The sequence below is a fragment of the Lepidochelys kempii genome, chromosome 1 (genome assembly GCF_965140285.1).
Source record: "Lepidochelys kempii isolate rLepKem1 chromosome 1, rLepKem1.hap1, whole genome shotgun sequence".
Classification (NCBI taxonomy): Eukaryota; Metazoa; Chordata; order Testudines; family Cheloniidae; genus Lepidochelys; species Lepidochelys kempii.
Genome location: NC_136380.1, coordinates 132,561,833 through 132,583,167, shown reverse-complemented (window position 1 = coordinate 132,583,167; position 21,335 = coordinate 132,561,833). Strand labels below are relative to the sequence as shown.

The 21,335-nt window shown below is 41.1% G+C and overlaps 1 long non-coding RNA gene across 1 annotated transcript; it reads left to right on the top strand.

Annotated features, from left to right (window-relative positions):
- The first annotated feature begins 11,618 nt into the window (after nt 1–11,618).
- On the top strand, nt 11,619–16,487 carry LOC140905156 (uncharacterized). The gene is made up of 3 exons (XR_012156771.1): nt 11,619–11,792; nt 15,176–15,263; nt 16,179–16,487. It is a non-coding gene; the product is annotated as an uncharacterized LOC140905156 (long non-coding RNA).
- The last annotated feature ends 4,848 nt before the right edge of the window (nt 16,488–21,335 follow it).

Below are 21,335 nucleotides of genomic sequence, written 5' to 3'. Positions count from 1 at the left end.
CCCATTCAGCCTTAATGTCTTGCAGTCACAGGTCTCATGGGAGAGTGAGTTGAAATGATCTTCTCCCTCTGACATTCCAACACACCACATGAGGAATTCTATGCATAATGCATTTTGGGGTCCTGATCAGTGGTCATTACCAAGCACCCCACATCCATCACAAACCCAAATCAAGAAAGTACGTAAGCACATGCCTAACTTTAAGTATATGAGTAGCCCACTGAAGTCCTCAGGGCCGATGGGGTAGGTCTTCACTAAAGCTGGGTGAAGAACAGATTTTTAGCTTCACTGGCAGTATAAAAAAGGTATAAAAAAAGAAAAGGGGGAAAAAAAACAGTGTTGAACTGAATCCAAAAATTTAAAAAAAAAAAAAAATGTCAGTGACTTCAAAAAATCTGTTTCAGGTTGAATGAAACATGTCCTTCAACCCAATTTTTTTTTTAGGTAAAAAATTTTAAAAGGCTAGATTCACAAAATGGCCAGAAGAGGAGATGTCTGGTGGTCGATCTCCTTTTAACTTTTAGCCCAATGGTTAGAGAGTACTCACCTGGGATGCTGGAAATTCAGGATCAACCCCCCTCTCCCTGCTGGAGAGATTTTAAGTAGGGTCTTCCCCTTAGATGAATACCCAAACCAACTGTGGGACTATTAACTGTGGGGTGAAGGGGAGGGCTCTCTCAATCTCTCCTGTTGAAGCTGTCCTACTTTTTATAATTAAGGTTCTGTGAAAAATTGCTGAAATCATTCTATTAGCACTGTCAATGACAATGACAGCACTTTCATTTTCCCAATATTCTTTAAAAATTTAAATGAAATGAAAAGGAGACCAGGGTCACATGATCTTGTCGCCTTCCTTCCATCTGCAATTTTAGGCTGCATTTGCACCATTTAAGTGGGAGAAAGAGGCACAGTAACCAGCGCCACCATCACCTGGAACACAAGCAGCCTCGGCGGGGAGGTGGAAGCGGGCCTCTGTGCATGCTGATCCACTGCTGCTGCTTGGAAGAAAGCCACTGTGGCGTCAGCAGGAAGGCGGAAGCAGGCAACCGCATGCACCAGTCTTATGCCTGCTGTGGATCGTAGCGGGCAGCAGCGCCCTGTTAGAGCAGGAGTTTGCGGGGGGACTTGGTGACTGGTTTGATGCGAAGGAATGCAGCAGTAACCTTGCGGTGACAGCATTCCAGGCATATTCTGTGAAATTCGATAGTTAACCCAGGACAATGTTTGAATTTTTCTTAAAAAAAAAAAAGTCTGAATTTCACAAGGTCTTATTTGTAACCACTTAAACATTCGTGGGAGCTGTGATGTGAATGTGGGTCTTTCATATCCCAAATGGGTGCCATATTCACCAGGCTATAGAGCCATTCTCACTGTCTCTCTGGAGAAATGACTATTCAAGTATTTTACACGCAAAGGACTAGCTTTAATAGGAGAGCTGGAGAGAGACCTGCCCCAGAATAGCCTATAACATAGGATGTGGGAGAACGAGGTTCAAACCTCAGCTGTGGAGCAGGGATTTGAACTCAGGGTTTTTCTTGTTTCCTAGCAGAGTGCCCTAACCACAAGGCTGGAATTGAGCACTACCACCTCCTCTTCCTCCAGCTATTCTGTCAAAAAAAATGTTTCTGGCCAAAACTATTTGGCAAATTTGCATCCAATTTGCAAATAGTTTTAGCTCAACCAAAACTGCATTCTTTGGTGAATAAACTGTTCACCTGAAAATTTTCACCCACTCTAGTACTCACTGCAGAGTAAACTAGGGTTCTTGAGTGTAGCCCCTAAATTTCTTCCCATCCTTACATAAAGCCCTCTGACCCAAAGTTCATGATTCTCTCGACCCAGGCGTGGGCTGTTTTGTAGTTAAGATGTAGGCTAAAAATCACACAAATCCTGATAATCCTCCAGTGCCTTCCCATAATTCCTCCGTGGGCACAGAGGGACAGACAAGTTCTCCCACAATTCACTGGGGAAGAAGAACAGCTCAGCTTACTGCTTACATGGGATATGCTCACAGACTAGGATATGCATAGGATATGCTCACAGAAATCTGACCCACACCAGGGTGAATGCAGCACCAGTGAGGACATAATAATTTGGGTAGGGCTTTTGCCATGTGGCTGCCCACACGTGGGGTAGTCTAACCCATGTGCTTAGATCCAGGTGCTGATCACTTTCAAGTTAACTCTGCAGTGAAGACATACCCTGTAAGTGACATGACTCTAAGTAAAGCCTGAGACTGATGCTCATTGATATGGAGGATGAGAGATGAATCAGGCCAATCCCTCCTTTACTGAGTTCTGTTTCTTCAAAAAACAAGATTTGTGATCACCACTTATATACTTCCTATCACATAAAGGTCTAATAAAACTCTCTGAACATGAAGTTCTGTTTGCTAGTTAAACTGCATCAACCCGCTTGAGTTGGTAGGGTGCGGGAAGTGGGATGTAATCAATTTGGATGTTAAAAATAAATAAATAGCACTACGAATAGATGGTTTTGTTAAGAATATTCCTGGCACTTATGGTGTTTCTTTTTTGAGCATTGGGAAGAGAAGAGGGGAGAAGAGGGAGAGTGTGACTAAGAAACCTACATTTTTCATGGTCATTGGTAAATCTAAAATACAGGCACTTTCATGGTGATTTGCCTGTTTAATCAACTACACAGTTAATTAGGGCTCAGCAGTGAAAGTTGTAAGGGAATACCAATTAATAAGACAAGACAAGACAGAATCAGAGTCAATGACAAGACACAACAATGAAATGATTATTGTTTTCATGCCTGAAGCTTGGCCTTATAGCCTTCCAGGTTTTTTTTCTTGCCTGAAATACAGGCTCCAATCCCAAAGCCTGAACACTATGTTCTGTTTCATAGAGCATCCTGTGTCTGCAGATTCTTTTTGGTAAATCTTTCAGAAGTGGGAGGGGGAGGGAGCATATTTTATTTTATAATGCTCTGGGAAGGTTTTCAATCAGTTTCTTTTTTTCCTCCTGATGAGTCACTTATACAGTGTGGCTGTTTAAGAAGCAACTATAATAAATAGCACAGAGCTAGTATAGACTCGAACGGTGTGGAAATAGAGTGGTGTTCACCCTGTGCATCAGTTGTCACTGTTTTTAAATGCAAGACCCAAGTTCAAACCCCTAGGGACCTTTGTTCGATGGTTGATTATATCATCACAAAATCTAGTGCAAAGAAAGGAGCTGAGTTCTTTATGCCACTGTAGTTGCTAGTGATTGCAAGTGACAACAGCTATACCAGAGGAGACAAAATGTTGATGGGCCAACTGAACTGGAACTGCAGTCTTGACAGGCAAGTAAGGAGGAAATGATTATCAACAGTATGTTTTCAACTCTGTAACCTAAATGGAGACAAGGCGTCAAAAGTCAAGGCATTTTTACTACTTTCTGAAAAGAGTGAGGTGTGCAAATTGCTGATAGACCAAAACAACCAACAAGAACCTCATATTCTTAGGGTATGTCTATACTAAGAGCACGACAGTAGCACAGCTACAGCTACGGGGCTGTAGTGTAGACACTTACTCCAGTGATGGAAGAGGTTTTTCCATCATTGTAGTAAACCCACCACCTCAAGAGGGGTAGCTAAGTCAAGGGAAGAATTCTTCTGTCACCCTAGCTGCACCTAATGTGGGGGCTAAGTCAACCTAACTACATTGCACAGGATGTGAAATTTTTCACAGCTCTGAGCGATGTAGCTAGGGCAACCTAAGCTTTAATTGTAGACCGGGTCTCCGTGTCAAAGTTCAAACAACTTGAGATGGATTTGCTGAAGTCACCAAGTGGTGTTAGTTCTGAAGCAAATGTTATATGACATTCAGAAATGGAAAAGAGGACTGCAAAGGTATAACAAAACAGCATGTGTGTGTGTACTAGCCAGTGGGCTGAGAAACCAGAAACAGCCAGAGCCTTAGCATTGCTACACACAGCAGGAAAGGAAGCACTAAAGATTGTAGTTCTATCCAGTGGGATCAGGAAGGTGAAGAGTTAAAAAGTGACCAAAAATTGAAATGCAACAATTTCAGTTCCATGAAATATCCGACATGGGAGAGGCAGAAGTTCTCTAGCCAAAATAGTAAGGGTGAAACAACTGATCAACATGCAGCTGTGCTAAGAAGCAAATCAGCCTCCTGAGGGCTTGAGCAACTCAGACAGTTTAATTAGAGGCAGAATTGTTGGAGGCACAACCAATAAAAAAGTAAGAGCAAGGCTATCTGGAGGACCTAATTTAACTTTAGCGCAAGCAAATGACTACAGTAAAACTGAAGTACTAAAGCATTTGTTAAGGCTCCCAGCAACAGTCAGTGCACTGCACTGTAAAGGAGCATTCACCAAGTTGTACAAACCAGAAAAGTCTGCACACAATGCAATCATCTGTGGTGGATGTGGCAACAGCCCTATGGAAAAAAAACACATGTTGTTTGCATGTAGTTACATGAAGAACATGCTGCAAACTTAATCATTTTTTTAAAGTGTGCCATTTTACCAGTCTGTCTACACTGCATGCTTCTTTCAGTGGTGTGTAGAGTTCATACCTGCCTAGCCCCTTCAGCCTGGGTATAAATAGCCGTGTAGCTGGCTTGGGCGAGTAGAGTAGAGAGATGCCTGCAGGGCTGGGTATGTATGCATACTGCACATCACTGATGCTGACTTTCTTTCTGGGTGAGTGCTCCACCCCTGAGGCCCCACCACCACTCTGCCCCCAAAGCCCCACCCTTGCTCCACCTCTTCCTGCCCCCTCCCCTGAGGCCCTGCCCCCGTCCTGCCTCTTCCCACCTGCCCAGCATGCACCTCCCTTGCTCCACCTCTTCCCGCCCCCTCCCTCCAGCGCCTGCTGCCAAACAGCTGATCAGCAGGTGGCTGGTTTGTGCTGAGCACCCACAAATTTTGCCCCGGAGCACCCATGGAGCCAGTGCCTCTGCTGCACATGCTCTCGACTCACCCAAGCTGTACCTCCCCGTCTGTCCTGCTATTTTGAGTGTCCCAATGCTTCCCACTGCTGGACCCTTTCTCCTCTCCCGTAAAAGACTCCCCCAGTGGGAAAGGTTTGGACAGCTCTCCACTGCAAAGCTCTTCCCCCACCATGGGGAAAGGCTCTGGCAGTGGAAGGGTGCAGTGGGGGAAATGGCTCCATCGTCTGCACACTGCTGGAGCTTTCCCCTTCTGTGGGGAAAGACTCTGGAAGGGGGGGAGGCGAAAGGCTCTTCCAGCTCCCCATTGCTGAAGTCCTTCCCTGTCATTGGAAAGACTCCAGCGTTGGGGAAAGGCTCTGGCAGGGGGTAGTCAGAAGGGAAAGGCTCAGCCTTGCTTCCCTGCTCTCCCTCTGCCAGAGCCTTTTCACTGACCGGTGAAGCTACACACCACAGTGTCGACATGGCATGCTTTTCACTGCAGGGTGTAGTTATATGTACAACTACACGCTGTCACCAGTGGTGTGTAGTGTAGACATAGTGAAGGGTAAAAAGGGCTGTATCGTGCTTAGTACAATGGTGCCCTACCTTGAGGCATCACCACACCATAATAACGGAATAATAATAATTTGGTGTCACTGGTAAGAGAAGAATGACTACAAAGGCTGCTAGACTCCCAGTAAACCAGACACCTGAGAGTCTTTCCCTCCCAGTCAGGAAGGAACGCAGCTATTTTTAAATTTGGGGTTCATGAGCATAGCCAAATAAAATGCTGGTTCTTGTGCAAAAGGGCACAGGCAAAGATTTAAAATGTTATCCTCAAATTCCCTGCATCTGTCCTCTCCTTGACATGACACATTAAAAGATTATTATAAATTTAGTTTGTTCAGTTGGGGAATGGAAACAATACCACATAAATTGCATCACCAATTACATATAACAAATAAGGATAATCAATAAAGAATCAGTATTAAATCATTAGTAAAGCAGACAGATAATCATAGCACTCAATTCACAGGCTATCTAGAGGCTGCCATTTGTTCACACAAATGATTCAATGAACAATAATGAATAAAGAACAGATTTTTAAAGCTATCACTGTTCGTGGGCTATTCATGAACAGGAAAAAATGGCTACATTTGTCATTAATAATTCAATCAGATCCAGTTGGAAGGGTCTCCTAGAAAGGCATGTCAATTACAGTTTCTAGAAATCAGAAACTACAACGGTAGCTTAAGCTGCCATAAACACAATTATTTGGGAAAGCAGCACTGGCCTGGCAACAGAAAGGGCAATATTAGTTTGTAGAGTCTGAGATCCAAATAATCACTCACTGCCAGGATTCAACAGGTGTACAATTTATTATACTTAAGAGGTTGAAGGCACATGGTGAAAGTTGAAGATAATTCACATGAACATTCCTCTCAAGGGATATTAACATTATTTTTGCCCCAATGCCTAGAGTGCATAAAAAGAGTAGTCAGTCATATCTACATGGATCCTAAAAATCCCACCATATAAAACACCAGGACAACTTCTCATAGTTTTAAGGCAAATTATTAAGAAACAATTTGACTGCATCTAATGAGAGTGCAGTTGAATTTAACAGACCTTACTGATTAGGTTGACAGTATAGTGACTGTGAAGAATCCTAATAAAATGTCACTCTACGCGAATCTAAAGGGCCAGATTCTACTATCAGTTTATGCTAGTGCATAATCATTGAATTCAATGGGATTGCATCAATGTAACGGAGAAGAGAATTTGGCTTTAAGAATTTAAACAGTAATTTGAAGCAAAGAGTATCCCATGAGCACTACTGAGATGTTGCTTCCATATTTCCTAAATCAATACAGTTCATGAATATAGATGCCAGTCATGGTTCTTAGCAAGTGCCAAAGTGCTGTTTTGTATATGTTTACCACCTTGTATGGAAGTTATATGCTTCAAAACTACACTTTGGCATTGCATCATCACCAGAAATATATCAGATTATGTCAGAATTGCTGGGTGTCTGGATGAGGCAGGTGCAAGTGCAGATGCAGGCTAGAGTGGGGGCTGGCTAGCATGGAAGAGAGCATGAGCAATCTGTCAGAACTACTAGGTAACAGAAGTGTTCCTAGCCAGATAGTGACATTGACCAGACAGGAGAGACTGTTTCCCTTAGGTGCTTATATACCTGCTTTGGGATCACCGGAGGATTGGCTGAACCCTGGTTGCATGGTCTGGGGCCTATCACAAGTCCTGCAGGTAATTGCCTCTGATGATGGATCACACTCTGGCTCACGGATGACTCATCAGGCTCAAGTGGGCTCAGGTTCAGTAATAACGCAGGAATGACGCATTAGAGATTATGACTCAGATTACTTCTGATAATTTAGAGGGAGTAGAAATCATTGTGGAATACCTGCAAATATGGACAGTAAGTGACGACACACAGAATGAAGGGCTATGCAAAAATGTACTGGGAACACAAGAAATAAAACTGAATAAAGCATAGTGAAAAGCTGACCTAAAGGAAGACTCCTTTGAAAGCTATAAAGAAGGGGTGAGATTCTGTGCTCTGCCTCTAAGACGTGCAGCACAGAATTCACAGCCCAGGTAGGAGAAGGGCTATGGTTGTTTTAAGGCACAGTTATGCCCTCCCAATCCGGGGCTGCTCTGGGCTCTGGAGAGACCCTGGCATAATTTAGACAGTCCTGGGAACTGCCTAAGTTACAGCAGCCTCCTGGGCTGCCTTATAGGCCACAGAACTGCATTGCTGTTCTGTGCATTGCTGTATACTTTGGCCCCACCCCATATGGCTTCCTTGCTTATAGCAGGGCTTGTGAAGGGAGTCAGACTCAAATGTTTCTTCTTTTTTCTCTGCATTCTGTCAACATGCTCAGCTGGCTTTTTTTTCTGCTTTTTGTGTTTTTTCTAATATGGTTTCTTTTGCTTTGCCTCGGAGTCTTCTTCACCAAGCCCAATAATAAGCCCAGAGTGGTGTTAAGAAGCCATAAAGGCCCCAGTTCCCACTAGGGGAGGATTTTCTTGGCACAGACTCTGTGGAGACTGCCATAAAGCTACCCGCCAAAGGCCCTTCCCATGTGAATTTTTGAGATGGGAACATTACAAGAAAATAGAGAACTTCAAATTTTCACAATCACATATCTTCATACATTTGTTCTAACTCTGTCACAGAGAAGAATACTATTAAAAATGCTTCTTGTTATTGGGGTAAACTGGAAAAACAAGTTTCCAGGAATTTGTAAACAGCAGTGAGTACAAGTACACATGGTCTAGAAGCAGACTGAAAGTCACTGATTTCTGTGCTAACAAGTTCTATTCTACACTGTGTTCCTGTCGACTAATAAACCTTCTGTTTTACTGGGGGGGAGGGGGAAATTACAGTAGCACACCAACCCACTAGCATATGCTTCAAAAGTATTAACAAGGTCATGACAGAACCATGGCAAGAGCGAAAAAAAAATATGATTGTCTGGTTGATAAATTCTGCCAATATATTTATGGCCAAGAAAGAGCTGACGTGGAAATAGATCATAGACTACCATAAAGGGTTTCACTAGGGTTGCTGAGATTATAAAGAATGCTTCAGAGACTGCAGTAATAAACCCGGAATTGTTGGCTTGGAGAGGAACTAACGTTTTTAGCAATTATATTATCAAGACCTGTTTTGCCTAACACTGCTTCTGTACAGGATGACACTGATACAGACTGTGAGCTTAATGTGACAAAGATTCTATCCCTGCCTATCAAAACACACAACAAACTTAGGCATGAAACTCTTTCCCACATGGTCTTGCAATAGCTGAAAGAAATGGTTGTACATGTTTGGCTGAAATCAAGCTTTCTGAAATCAGATTTTCTGACTAGTGCGACTTCCTTTTGGATTTGCCTTGATGAAATAATTATGTACATCAGTGCAGTCGTGAAACTAGAAATGAAGACTTCCAGTTGTATAGATATTCCCGGGGAAAAATGAATAGGGAGTTAGGTGAAGATGAAACAAAATGAAGGTTCTAATTCACCTGCAATGCTTTTGGTTACTGTTGGCTGGAAAATAGAAATCCCTCCCTGCAATTTTTTTTTTTTGGGTGCATTTTTCACTGGAAGGGATTTCCAGAAAAATTCCATATTGGGAAAACCAAAATGGAATTTTTCAGCTTTCTGGCTGCCTACCTGGGAGACTTGTCAATTTTGCTTTCTCAGCCTCCCTGCCTTGCCTTGGGTCTCTGCACCTCTGGCAGCCAGGCTGTGGAGGGAGGTGGGGAGGCTGAACACCCTAGCTTTTTTCCTCTTCAGCAGCGATAGCTGGTAAGAAGACAGAGTTGGAGAGGCAGAGAACTGGAGTGTTCAGTCTTGGCCTGGGGGGGTGACAGGGAGACTGAAAAGGGAGAAAGTGAAATTGACAAGAGCCTTCCAGGTGGGCAGCCATCATTTTGATTCCCCCAATGGAAAATATAATTTTTTCTTCTTTTGGCAAAAGAGCAATTTTTCTGTGGAAAATTTCATTTTTGCCAAAAGGGCATTTTCCATTGAAAATCATTCCAGTTCCTCACCAGCTCTACATTTGCTATCCTTTTCCCTTGAAAGAGCACCTGACAGCTGTGCCACGTGGACACACATTCGGTTTGTTTTCATAATCTGAAGAACAAGTTTTGCTGGGGTTGTGGGGAGGGAGAAGCAGTGGCAAAAGCTTGGAAAACTGAACTGGTGAATAGTGTTCTTTTAAAAAAATGAAATAAATAAGTGGAAATATTAGTTTGCGTTACAGGATCATCTTTTGGAACAGCCCAGCTGGGACAGCCCAGCTGGGTACAGGTTGGTGGCTGAAGTGAATACCTGGAATGTGAGCCTGAATATTCTTAGACCATTCTGGAATCGAATATAATGCCATTGTAAATGAATAGGGGAGTTGGACAGTAAACTCTCCAGGGACTAAAACAAGTTATATTAGACCTTGGCATTGTAGAATAGCCTTTTACATAAAGCGCTCAAAGCACTTCGAGAACACAAATTAATTCTCAACAAACCACTGTAATATAAGTTCTATTAACTCTATTTTATAGCTATGGAAACAGTTAAAGAGGGTTAAGGGCTCAGTTTTTCCTGTCTGTCTCCATAAATATGCTAGCCTGAGGAGAAGGGAAAGGAAGATCTTTACCTTAAGCACACCTAGGCAGGATTACAGCCATAATCCTTGCCTTAGCCCAGGGAGTGTAAGAGATGGACCAGCTAGTACAGCCTGTATCATTCACCAGCTCCAGGGCTGAGATTGGCATGGGAAGTTATATCAGGATCTGCTCTGCCTTGTGTTGCCTTGCTCTGTGTTCAGGAGACGTTATACTCCTGACATTGCTTCTCAAATTGTGAAGCTCTTCCTCTTCCAACCCTCTAACATGGCTCAGACTCACAGGAACCCTAATTGAGCTGCCCAAGGTCCCTCAGTGGGTCAGTGGAAAAGCTGGAAAAAGAACTCTGCTTTTTGACTCCCAAACCACTAAACCAAAATCAAATAGAGTGCATTTTACTTCATTTGCAGTGGAAAGGGAACATGACAGGTTCCTTTGCAGATTATAGAAACACAATTTTAAAGATTGGTTTCTCTAGCAACAAGAATGAGGAGAAGATTCATGAGTTTCTCCCACCTACTCATCTTTTATGCAGTGAAGCAGATGGTTTGGATAATGCAGGTATTAGAGATTCTAATTTACTGAGCGTGGAAAGAAATATAAATACTGAAGTTTATGTGCTCCGCAGCATTCAATATCACAGTATAACAATAACTTCACATTCATGCTTCTCCAAAGTTCTGGAAGTCTGTATTGATACTCATAATACTTATACAGTGGTGAAAAAACCCCTAAACACTATATTAATGCAGAGTTAAGATTGCTTGGCAGTATGTCATCCCCTTACAGAACAGTGAATTGAGAAAAAAAACCCTCAAGCTTCTGAAAACCAAGAAATAAACTGTTAAGGATGCCCATGCAACTTCAACTCTGCCTTCTCTCTCTCTCTCACACACACACACACTCTAAGATCCAGCAGGAGGTGAGAGGCAGACCAGTTGAAAGTCTCTGGGTAAAGCTAAGAGGGGTAAAAAATAGGGGTGACATCACAGTAGGAGTCTACTATAGGACAAAAAGAACAGGAGTACTTGTGGCACCTTAGAGACTAACAAATTTATTAGAGCATAAGCTTTCGTGGGCTACAGCCCACTTCATCGGATGCATAGAATGGAACGTATAGTAAGAAGAAATATATATACATACAGATAAGTTGGAAGTTGCCATACAAACTGTGAGAGGCTAATTAGTTAAGATTAGCTATTATCAGCAGGAGAAAAAATTTTTTGTAGTGATAATCAAGATGGCTCATTTAGACAGTGGACAAGAAGGTGTGAGGATACTTAACTTTAGGGAAATAGATTCAATAGATAGTCAAGCATGCTCAGTGTAAATATAGGATAAAGGTTACAGACCATAATACTAAACAGACCATAATATTCAAAAATGGTAAACAACAGTGACTCAGCAGTTATGTTCCAACAGTTGTGATTGGAGAACAAGAGAAGGATTAAGAAAGAAGTAGCCAATAGCATAACTGGAATGATTGGAATGCTCAGAATGGGTGTGATGGCTGGCAAAACTGTATAAAAGGGAGTGCGCCAGAAGGGATTTTTAGGTCATTAGAGAAAGAGAAGTCAAGGGCAGGAGGAGGAAAAGGAGGAGCATTTAGAAGAAGGAGAAATCAGAAGCAACAGCAGAAGAAGAAGCCACAAGGTGAGCAGCAGCAGTACGAGCTGCTGGGGCAGAGCAGAAAGGACCATGACAGAGCAGAGACTGAGAAGCCAGCAGAGAGAGTAAGATTGCTGATAGATTGTTATAAGCTGGTGTGTACACATGTGTATGTCTGAGTTAATAAAGGTGTGTCTATGTATGTATGTGTTTATATTAATTGACATTTATAGAGTTTAAATTACAAGCAACTGACACCGCATGCAGAACACAGCCATTTAGTATTGCTCTAACTGTATGTTATTGCGGTTCCGGTGCTTTTAGCCTGTACCCAAGGGTTGTGTTAATAAAAGGGTTTTATATTTCAATTATTACATCAGAAATTACTATTTACATCAAAATAAAGAAGTGCCTTGTTTTTGAAAAATATTGGCTGGGTGTCAACCATTTCTATTGGAGGGCTGTATCCCTGACCTCTCAGGGTCTGTTTAACCCAAGATTCCTTACCAACCCTGGGAACCCATACCTGACAGAAACAGATTAGCAGACAGGTGGGCTGTCTTAGAGAGGACCCTTGGCAAACCTGGGAGGGGGCAACAAGTGAGCTATTCTGAGGGTACCATAAATCTGTTTTTGGGGTAACAATAGGAAGATTAGTAAGTGGTCAATATGGCTGCAACAGGAACTTTTTAATGACCTGAAAAAATCCAAAAGAAATCCTACACAAAGTGGAAATATGGACTAATTGCTAAGGTGGAGTACAAAAGAATAGCACAAGCATGGAGGCACAAAACATAAAGCAAGGAACATAAAAGGCAATAAGAAGAGATTCTATAAATACATGAGGAGAAAGAGGAAGGAAAGTGTAGGTCCTCTACCTAGTGGGGAAGGAGAGCTAATAACTGACTACATCAAGAAGACTGAAGTTTTTAATGCCTATTTTACTTCAGTTTTCACTAAAAAAGTTAATAGTGACCAAATACTCAACACAATTAATATGAACAAGAGGAAAGAAATGCAAGCCAAAATCGGGAAATAACAGGTTAAAGAATATTTAGATAAATGAGATGCATTCAAGTCAGCACGATTTGATTAAATTCATCCAAGGTACTTAAGGAATTACCTAAACCAATCTTGAAACTGTTAACAGTTATCTTTGAGAACACATGGAGGATGGGTGAGGTTCCAAAGGACTGGAGAAAGGCAAACATAGTTCCTATCTTTAAAAAGGGGAACAAAGAGGACCCAGAGAATTATAGATTAATCACCTTAGCTTTGATACCTGGAAAGATACTGCAAGTTATTATTGAACAATCAATTTGTAAGCACCTTGGAGATAATAGGGTTATAAGGAGTAGCCAATGTGGATTTGTTGAAATCAAATTATGTCAAACCAATCTAATTTCCTTCTTTGACTGGGTTACTAGTAAGGTAGATCAGGGTGGGGAAAGGAGTAGACATGATCTATCTTGGTTTTTGACATAGTCCCACACAACATTCTCATAAATAAACTATGGAAATGTGATCTAGATGAAATTACTTGAAGGTGGGTGCACAACTGGTTGAAAGACCATACTCAAGGAATAGTTATCAATGGCTTACTATCAAACGGGGAGGATGTATCTAGTGGGATCAGTCAGAACTAGTCAATATTTTAATTAATGACTTGGATAATGGAATGGAGAGTATGCTTATAATTTGTGGATGACACCAAGCTAGGAGACGGGTTGCAAGCACTTTGGAGGATAGGATTAGAATGCAAAATGACCTAGACAAATTGGAGAATGGGTCTGAAGTCAACAAGATGAAATTCAGTGGAGACAAGTGCTAAGTACTTCACTTAGGAAAGAAAAATCAAATGCAGAACTACAAAATGAGGAATACATGGCCAAGTGGTAGTACTGCTGAAAAGAATCTGGGAGTTATAGTAGATTACAAATTGAATATGAGTCAACAGTGTGATGCAGCTGTGAGAAAAGCTAGCATCATTCTGGGTTGTATTAAGAGAAGTGTTGTATGTAAGACAGGAGGTAATTGTCCTGCTCTACTTAGCACTTGTGAGACCTCTGCTGGAATGCTGTGTCCAATTTTGGGTGCCACACTTTATGAAAGATGTGGACAAATTAAAGGTTGTTATAAAGAGGATGGTGATCAGTTGTTCTCCTTGCCCACTGAAGGTATGACAAAAGTAATAGGCTTAATCTACGGAAAGCTCTTGAATAGGCTTCCAAAGGAGGTTGTGAGAATCCCCATCATTAGAGGTTTTTAAGAACAGGTTGGACAAACACCTGCCAGGGTTGCTCTAGGTTTATCTAATCCTGGCTCAGTGTAGGGGGTCTGGACTCAATGACCTCTTGAGGTCCCTTCCAGCAATACATTTCTATGATTCTGTACATTTACTTTGCCAATCCCACAGTTACTGAAATGTACAAGCTCTTCATCTCCTTTTACAACCCATTCACTTCATGTCACCTTCCCTCTACCCTCTTCAGGAATGCAGTCACTCACACTGGCCCTTGGCACTGTAAAATTCAAGATGTTCCAGATCCTGGCATACACTAATATACTTAGCCAACTCCCCAGAAAGAATACCACATGAATGATAAAATGTTACTGAAAAGTGGTTGCAAATACATCTGCCACTGGCGATTTTTGTGATTCTGTGACCTTATACTCAGGTATATTTAATTTTTTCCTCTTCCCTGTCACTGTGTGAAAGACTCACAAACACAATTAATTAACTATACAGGGGAAGCAGCATAACTCACTATGCACACAGTCTTGTAAAATGCACAAGGTAACCAGATTAGAATAAATGGGAACATTTTCATTTACATTATATTAATCTTAATGTATGTCTATATCTATGGCGGCATGTAGACTTACAGACACGGCATGCCCGGCTAGCATGGGTTTAAATAGCAGCATAGACAGTGAGGCACAGCTTAGGTGAATAGAGTAGAGTGTCCTACAGACCTGAATCCTAGTGTTTATATACCCAAGCAGTGCCTCCCACATCTACACTACTCATTTTTAGCAGTGTAGCATCCCACTGTTTCCCTGCTGCCAGAGCCTTTCCCCACCTCATTGAAAGGCTTTGACAACAAGGAAAGACTCTGGCATTGTGGAGGCAGTGGAGAAAGGCTCCAGAAGCAGGGAAAGGCTCTATCCTGTCCCCACTCCTGGACTCTTTCACTTCTGCTGATGCCTTTTGCTGGCACCTGTAGGTACACACCGCAATGACAAGCATGGACCCAGACTGCTTTCACAGTTGCAGGTCTCTGCACTTGTAGTGCCTGTACTATACTCTGGTGTAGACAAGTCATTAAGTATTAAAATTTACTGTACTAAATATAACATGTTCAGACAGAATGTGATTTTTAAATGGACAATAACCCTTTAATCACTGTCATCATCAGTAGAAGTTAAGATCAGACCTGACCCTATTTTTTAGATTAATGGTTTATTATATGTAATGTTTACATTCCTGCAAACCTATCCCCCAAAGAAGGATGGATACGAAAAGGATGGGAGGAGAGAACTCAACAGGAAACGTCAGTGATTTCGTTTGTTGTTTGGCACACATTCTGTTAAACGTGAGTTATGTTTTATGGTCATAAGGCTACTTGCCAGACAGTGCCTCTTTTGCCAGAGTACTTAAGTGTCTGATTCTGCACATTGCTAAGCATTCTCAACTCCCATCAACTGTAATGGGAGACAGAGGTGCTCACATTTGGCAGGAGGTAATCAGAATCTCACAGGATCCTGACCTTATGTGATCTTCCCTTGGAGAAGCAAAAAGACTCGCATCACTCCAATAATAAGTGGTCATAAAAAATATCTGATTGCATAAATATGGAAAATGCCCAGCTCAGAGATGTCACATTGCCTAGAGTAATTGATGCCTTCACATTCTAAGCTGCCCCTATGCATCTAACCAGAAACATGTTATTACCCCTCACCAGTTATATTTATATCCTGAGCCTCATTTTCAAATGTGAACACACAAGTTATTGAAGGTGCTTGTATCCTTCATGAAAAAAAGAACCAACAGATCACTTGAAAATCAGCAAAATAAATAGATTCAGGGATATTTCAGCTTTCACCTCTGCCAGCCAGGAAAACAATTTTCGTGATTTATAACAAACTGCAAAGCAGAATGAGAGTGCACTTACACTGATGTTGCAGGAATCTCTGCAAATAGGAATGTTTTCATGCAAATGCTAAGTGACAAATAATAGAAACATCTCTGCCTTTAAAATTTCCAACAACTTTATAAATAGTTATTTTCATCTCTTTGTGTTAGGAACTGAATTGTTCAATTCACTTTCCAGTACCAAATAAGAATAATAAAAAACCTTATGATCAATAAAATATTGTCTAACTAGTGGAAATATTCAGACACAGTTAGGTGTCACAGCATGTTCCCATTAATCATAGTTGTTGCTCTAGGTTTCTAAGCAAGGCACAGTCTGTAATTTCCTTCTGATTTTACATATTATTTATTACAGGTAGGATGGTGAAACTGTGTGAAGGAGATGAGAGGATCAAGCCCATACATTAGGCTAGATTGCACACTGTACAGCTTATACCTGGTGAGCTTTTCTGAAGTCGAGTTCCTTCTAAGTGATCAATTCATTTTCTTCTAGTTACAGTAGTGAGACCCAAGATTGAAGACAAACTATTTTAAAGCTGCTCTTAACAGCAACTTCTGTAGAAAAAATGTTGCTGAAATAATATGGATGAGGATTCTTGGATTGCTTTCTGGAGATTCTTAACAAGCGATGGATGGCTATTTCTTTTCCCATGAATAAAAAATAATGCATAAGAGAATGTGATTTCTTTGCTTTGCAGATGTCCTCTAGATACCTGTACAACATGCCTAAAGGGTCTCTCTACAAATGGGAATCACAACAGCCTGATTCACATACTTGTACAAGTTCTTTACATCTTCCTAATAGAGTATTTTTTAGATATATTAAACCTCAAGAGGGAGGGAGGATATAAATACATGTTATATATGTCTGAAATGGAAAGAAGATCATGTACACATATAGAATGGCTGCAGAAAAACCAAGATAGGTTCTAATAATATTTCTGCACATAGTAAGGAGAAGAGCTAATAATAGTTTCCCACCTTATTTTCAGCAGAATGACATACAGCTAGTAAAGTCTGGGAAAGATATTTTTGGTTGATTGTTCAAGTGGCAGTGTATCTGCTCTGTATACCCACCTTGTAAAATATTTATACAGAGAATTGATTACTAATTTTGTGTCTGAGATTACTATGGAAAAGTTCACAAATGATAGATAAGGGATTGTTCTGCTTGATGTATCAGGGGGACTATAACCTTTCCCAGACCTATACATTGGTTTCCAAATTTAAAACAGTCTCCTTACACAATAACTCTTACTGCTGGGATACCATCCTGTTAAGTGAAGGTTGTGAATGCCTTGACAAAATCAGTATGCAGTGTAGTTGTAGCTGGGTCACTCCTAGGATATTAGAGAGACAAGGTGGGTGAAGTAATATCTTTTATTGGACCAACTTCTGTTGGTGAACAGACAAGCTTTTGAGATCTGCAGAAGAGCTGTGTGTGGCTCAAAAGCTTGCCCCTCTCACTGACAGAAGGTGGTACAATAAAAGATATTACTTCACCTACCTTGTTCCTCAACAAAAGTTGACAGTTTTAGTGCTTAGAGCAAAATGTCTTTTGTGTATTGACATGTCAACATTTTCAAAGGTGGCCTCTGATTTTCAATTTCTCTGATTTTTATATCCAAATTGAGACATATTAGACGAGGTTTTCCAGATGTGCTGAGCAACCTCGGCTCCGATTATCTTTAAGTGGAATTATAAGCAGAACACATCCAAAAAACAACATTCTGTTTGGACACTCAAAAATGGAGACACCCAAAATGTGATTTCACATTGCAAAATTTTGACCTATGGGGCCTTGTGGATAAGACTCTACAGTGGGAGTCTGGAGATCTCACTCTGGTTCTACCTACTGTGTGACGTTGAACAAGTCACTTTATTCTCCCACCCATTGTCTGTTTTGTCTACTTACTTAGGCCTTGTCTTTTATTCTTAACTCAAGTTAACCAACTTGAGATAAAGTCCTAATGAAGACAAGGCAGTTTGTAGTTTTCATATGAATTAGTGAGTCAAGTTAAGACCCAGGCTCAACCATGGTTTTTAAACTCGATCAACAAACTTGTCTGAAAATTGCAAACAGCCTTGTCTTCACTAGGGTTTTATCATGAGTGAGTTAACTTAAGTTATCAAACTCATGTTAAAAATACATGTTCTTTTCCCTAGAGAAGACACAGCCTTAAGCTATCAGTTTTCCAGGACCGCAACTGTCTCCTATTATGTATTATACAGTGCCTAATACCAAGAGGGTTTATCTCAGCTGGGACCTTTTGGTGCTACTGCAATACAAGCAGTATGTGCAAAGTTACAGAGGACTTCTGAGTCAGAGCTGGAGCAAAATCCAGATCTCTTTACTCCAGTTCATTAACCACAAGACCATACTCTCCATGTAGTAATGAGATCAAAGGACAACATTTTCAAACCTGGTTGCCTAAAACTTTGCCTCCTTAATCCATTCTTACGTATTTAAGATGGAATTATGCTCCTAAATCACTTAGATCATTTTGAAAATTCTACCCTGGATGCATAAGCATGTATTCAGGAAGCTAATTTTTAGGCACCCACATCTAAATATTCTGGCCAAAAGATCCATGAGAGTGTATTATGCAATGAGTTGTAAACTGAGAGGATATCTCATAAAACATATTTACTACCTATTCTTTTATACACACCTGCTAATGATACAAAGAAACTTCAATGCCCCCCTTCTCCATTTTAAATTCCTGTGATTTATTTTTTAATTTAAAAAGTTTCTTATAAAAGCCATTAGTAAAAATGGTCCCGTGAAGTAGAGAAAAGAATTGGAGCTTCAGAATTCAACCTTCTGCAATTTGTACAGTTAGTCATTATGAAATGTATCTGAGTAACTGTGCAAAGTGCATTTCTCAGTTTCAGATATCTGGGCATGTAATTGGATTCACAAAAGAGGGGATGGGAATGGAGGGATAGTAAAACTGACATAATGAAATTACTACAAAGAGCTACACTGATACAAGTATCCTTTTTGCTCATCCAGTCCCCTGAACAGAATGAATTTAGAATCTTGCATTGTTGGGTTGTACAACTCTACAGCTAGAATGTGTCAGTTTTGACCTGGAAACATTAAACAATAAAACTATGTGGGTTGAACAAAATGTATGTTTCTGCAGACCAAAAATAGCACTACTGATTAGGCTGGTTTTAAAATGTTTCATTTAGCCTTGGGATGTGTTTTGCATTCTAATGTAATACCACTAGGCCTTTAAAAATGCTTCAGCCTTGAAATTTGCTACAGATCAATAAACACAAAATTTGGGGAGAGCGGTGTCAGCCTTAACCTTTTTATCAAAGATACCATGGATGAAATCCTGGCCTTATTGATGTCAGTGGGAGTTTTGCCATTGACTTTTATGGAGACAGGATTTCATACCTAGCCTTTTCACTTGTTTGTTAGTTGCAAAACAGGATACTTGCCAACTCTCCAGGGATTTTCTCAGAACCTCCCTTTTGGTGCTTGTAGCCCATATTTCTATCCATTTTCACATGATTTCCAGGAACACTGGTCTCTGCACTAAAAAACCCAAATAAAATCTCTTTAGATGCAGCAATTTAATATATATATGTTTTTATAAAATGTTTAAACTCTAATGTATCTTTATAGATGCAGGAGAAAATGTAGGGTGCAAGAGAAAATGCTCTCTTCAGAAAATTTTTATACAGATCCACAACTTTTCAAACCAACTGAGATCTATTGCTTGTATGTGTCGTATTTTTGACAAAGTAATATCTACAGAACTGGATATTGGCATGATACACGATGGAACAATGTGTCAGCAGGCAAGTATGAGGAAATGTCTGTAGAGACATAACATTGTTCCAAAACAAAACAAACAACAGCCTGTATTTTTAATGTATTTTAAAATTTACTCAGAATAGCTTAGTCCCATGGATTCTTCAGAGTGTTACTATGTGAGTGAACTGAGTTTAGGTGCATGATATCTGTTACTCACAAGATCAAAGAAGCTCACTAGGATGGATGCTTGAGCTTTAGGGTAGGATGGATGTAGGAAAGAGGCTGACTCCTGTTGATCAGTAGAAGAGTCCTAATGGTTTGGGTGTAACGGCAAATGATACAGCCTTGCCCAGGGTAGCTATGTAACATCATTCATGTTAAAAATCACTCATTTAAACTTGCTGCATATTTAGTTCTACTGAAAATAGATCAATTTTGCATTTGAAATGTCATATCACCATAGCATCTGCTTTACACTTTAAGTATAGACTCATAGAAGATCAGGGTTGGAAGAGACTGCAGGAGGTCATGTAGTTCAAGCCCCTGCTCAAAGCAGAACCAGCCCCAACTAAATCATCCCAGCCAGGGCTTTGTCAAGCCGGGCCTTAAAAACCTCTAAGGATGGAGATCTCACCACCTCCCTAGGTAACCCATTCCAGTGCTTCACCACCCTCCTAGTGAAATAGTTTTTCCTAATATCCAATCTAAACCTCCCCCACTGCAACTTGAGACCATTGCTCCTTGTCCTCTTATCTACCACCACTGAGAACAGCCTAGTTCCATCCTCTTTGGAACCCCCCTTCAAGTAGTTGAAGGTAGTTCTCTTCTGCAGACTAAATAAGCCCAGTTCCCTCAGCCTCTCCTCATAAGTCATGTGCCTCAGCCTCCTAATCATTTTCATAGCTCTCCGCTGGACTTTCTCCAATTTGTCCATATCCTTTCGGTAGTGGGGGCCCCAAAAGTGGTCTCAATACTCCAGATATGGCCTTACCAGTGCCAAATAGAGGGGAATAATCACTTCCCTGGATCTGCTGGCAATGATCCTACTAATGCAGCCCAATATGCCATTAGCCTTCTTGGCAACAAGGGCACACTGTTGACTTATATCCAGCTTCTCATCCACTGTAATCCCCAGGTCCTTTTCTTCAGAACTGCCACTTAGCCAGTTGGTTCCCAGCCTGTAGCGGTGTATGGCATTCTTCCATCCTAAGTGAAGGACTCTGCACTTGTCCTTGTTGAATCTCATCAGATTTCTTTTGGCCCAATCCTCCAATTTGTCTAGGTCACTCGGGACCCTATCCCTACCTTCCAGCATATCTACCTCTCCCCCACAGTTTAGTGTCATCCGTAAACTTGCTGAGGGTGCAATTCATCCCATTATCCAGATCATTAATGAGAATGTTGAATAAAACTGGCCCTAGGACCGACCCCTAGGGCACTCCGCTTGATATCGGCTGCCAACTAGACATCGAGCTGTTGATCACTATCCATTGAGCCCAACGATTTAGCCAGCTTTCTATCCACCTTATAGTCCATTCATCCAATCCATACTTCTTTAACTTGCTGGCAAGAATACTGTGGGAGACCATATCAAAAGCTTTGCTAATGTCAAGGTACATCACGTCCACTGCTTTCCCCATATCCACAGAGCCAGTTATCTCATCATAGAAGGCAATCAGGTTGATCAGGCCTGACTTGCCCTTGGTGAATCCATGTTGACTGTTCCTAATCACCTTCCTC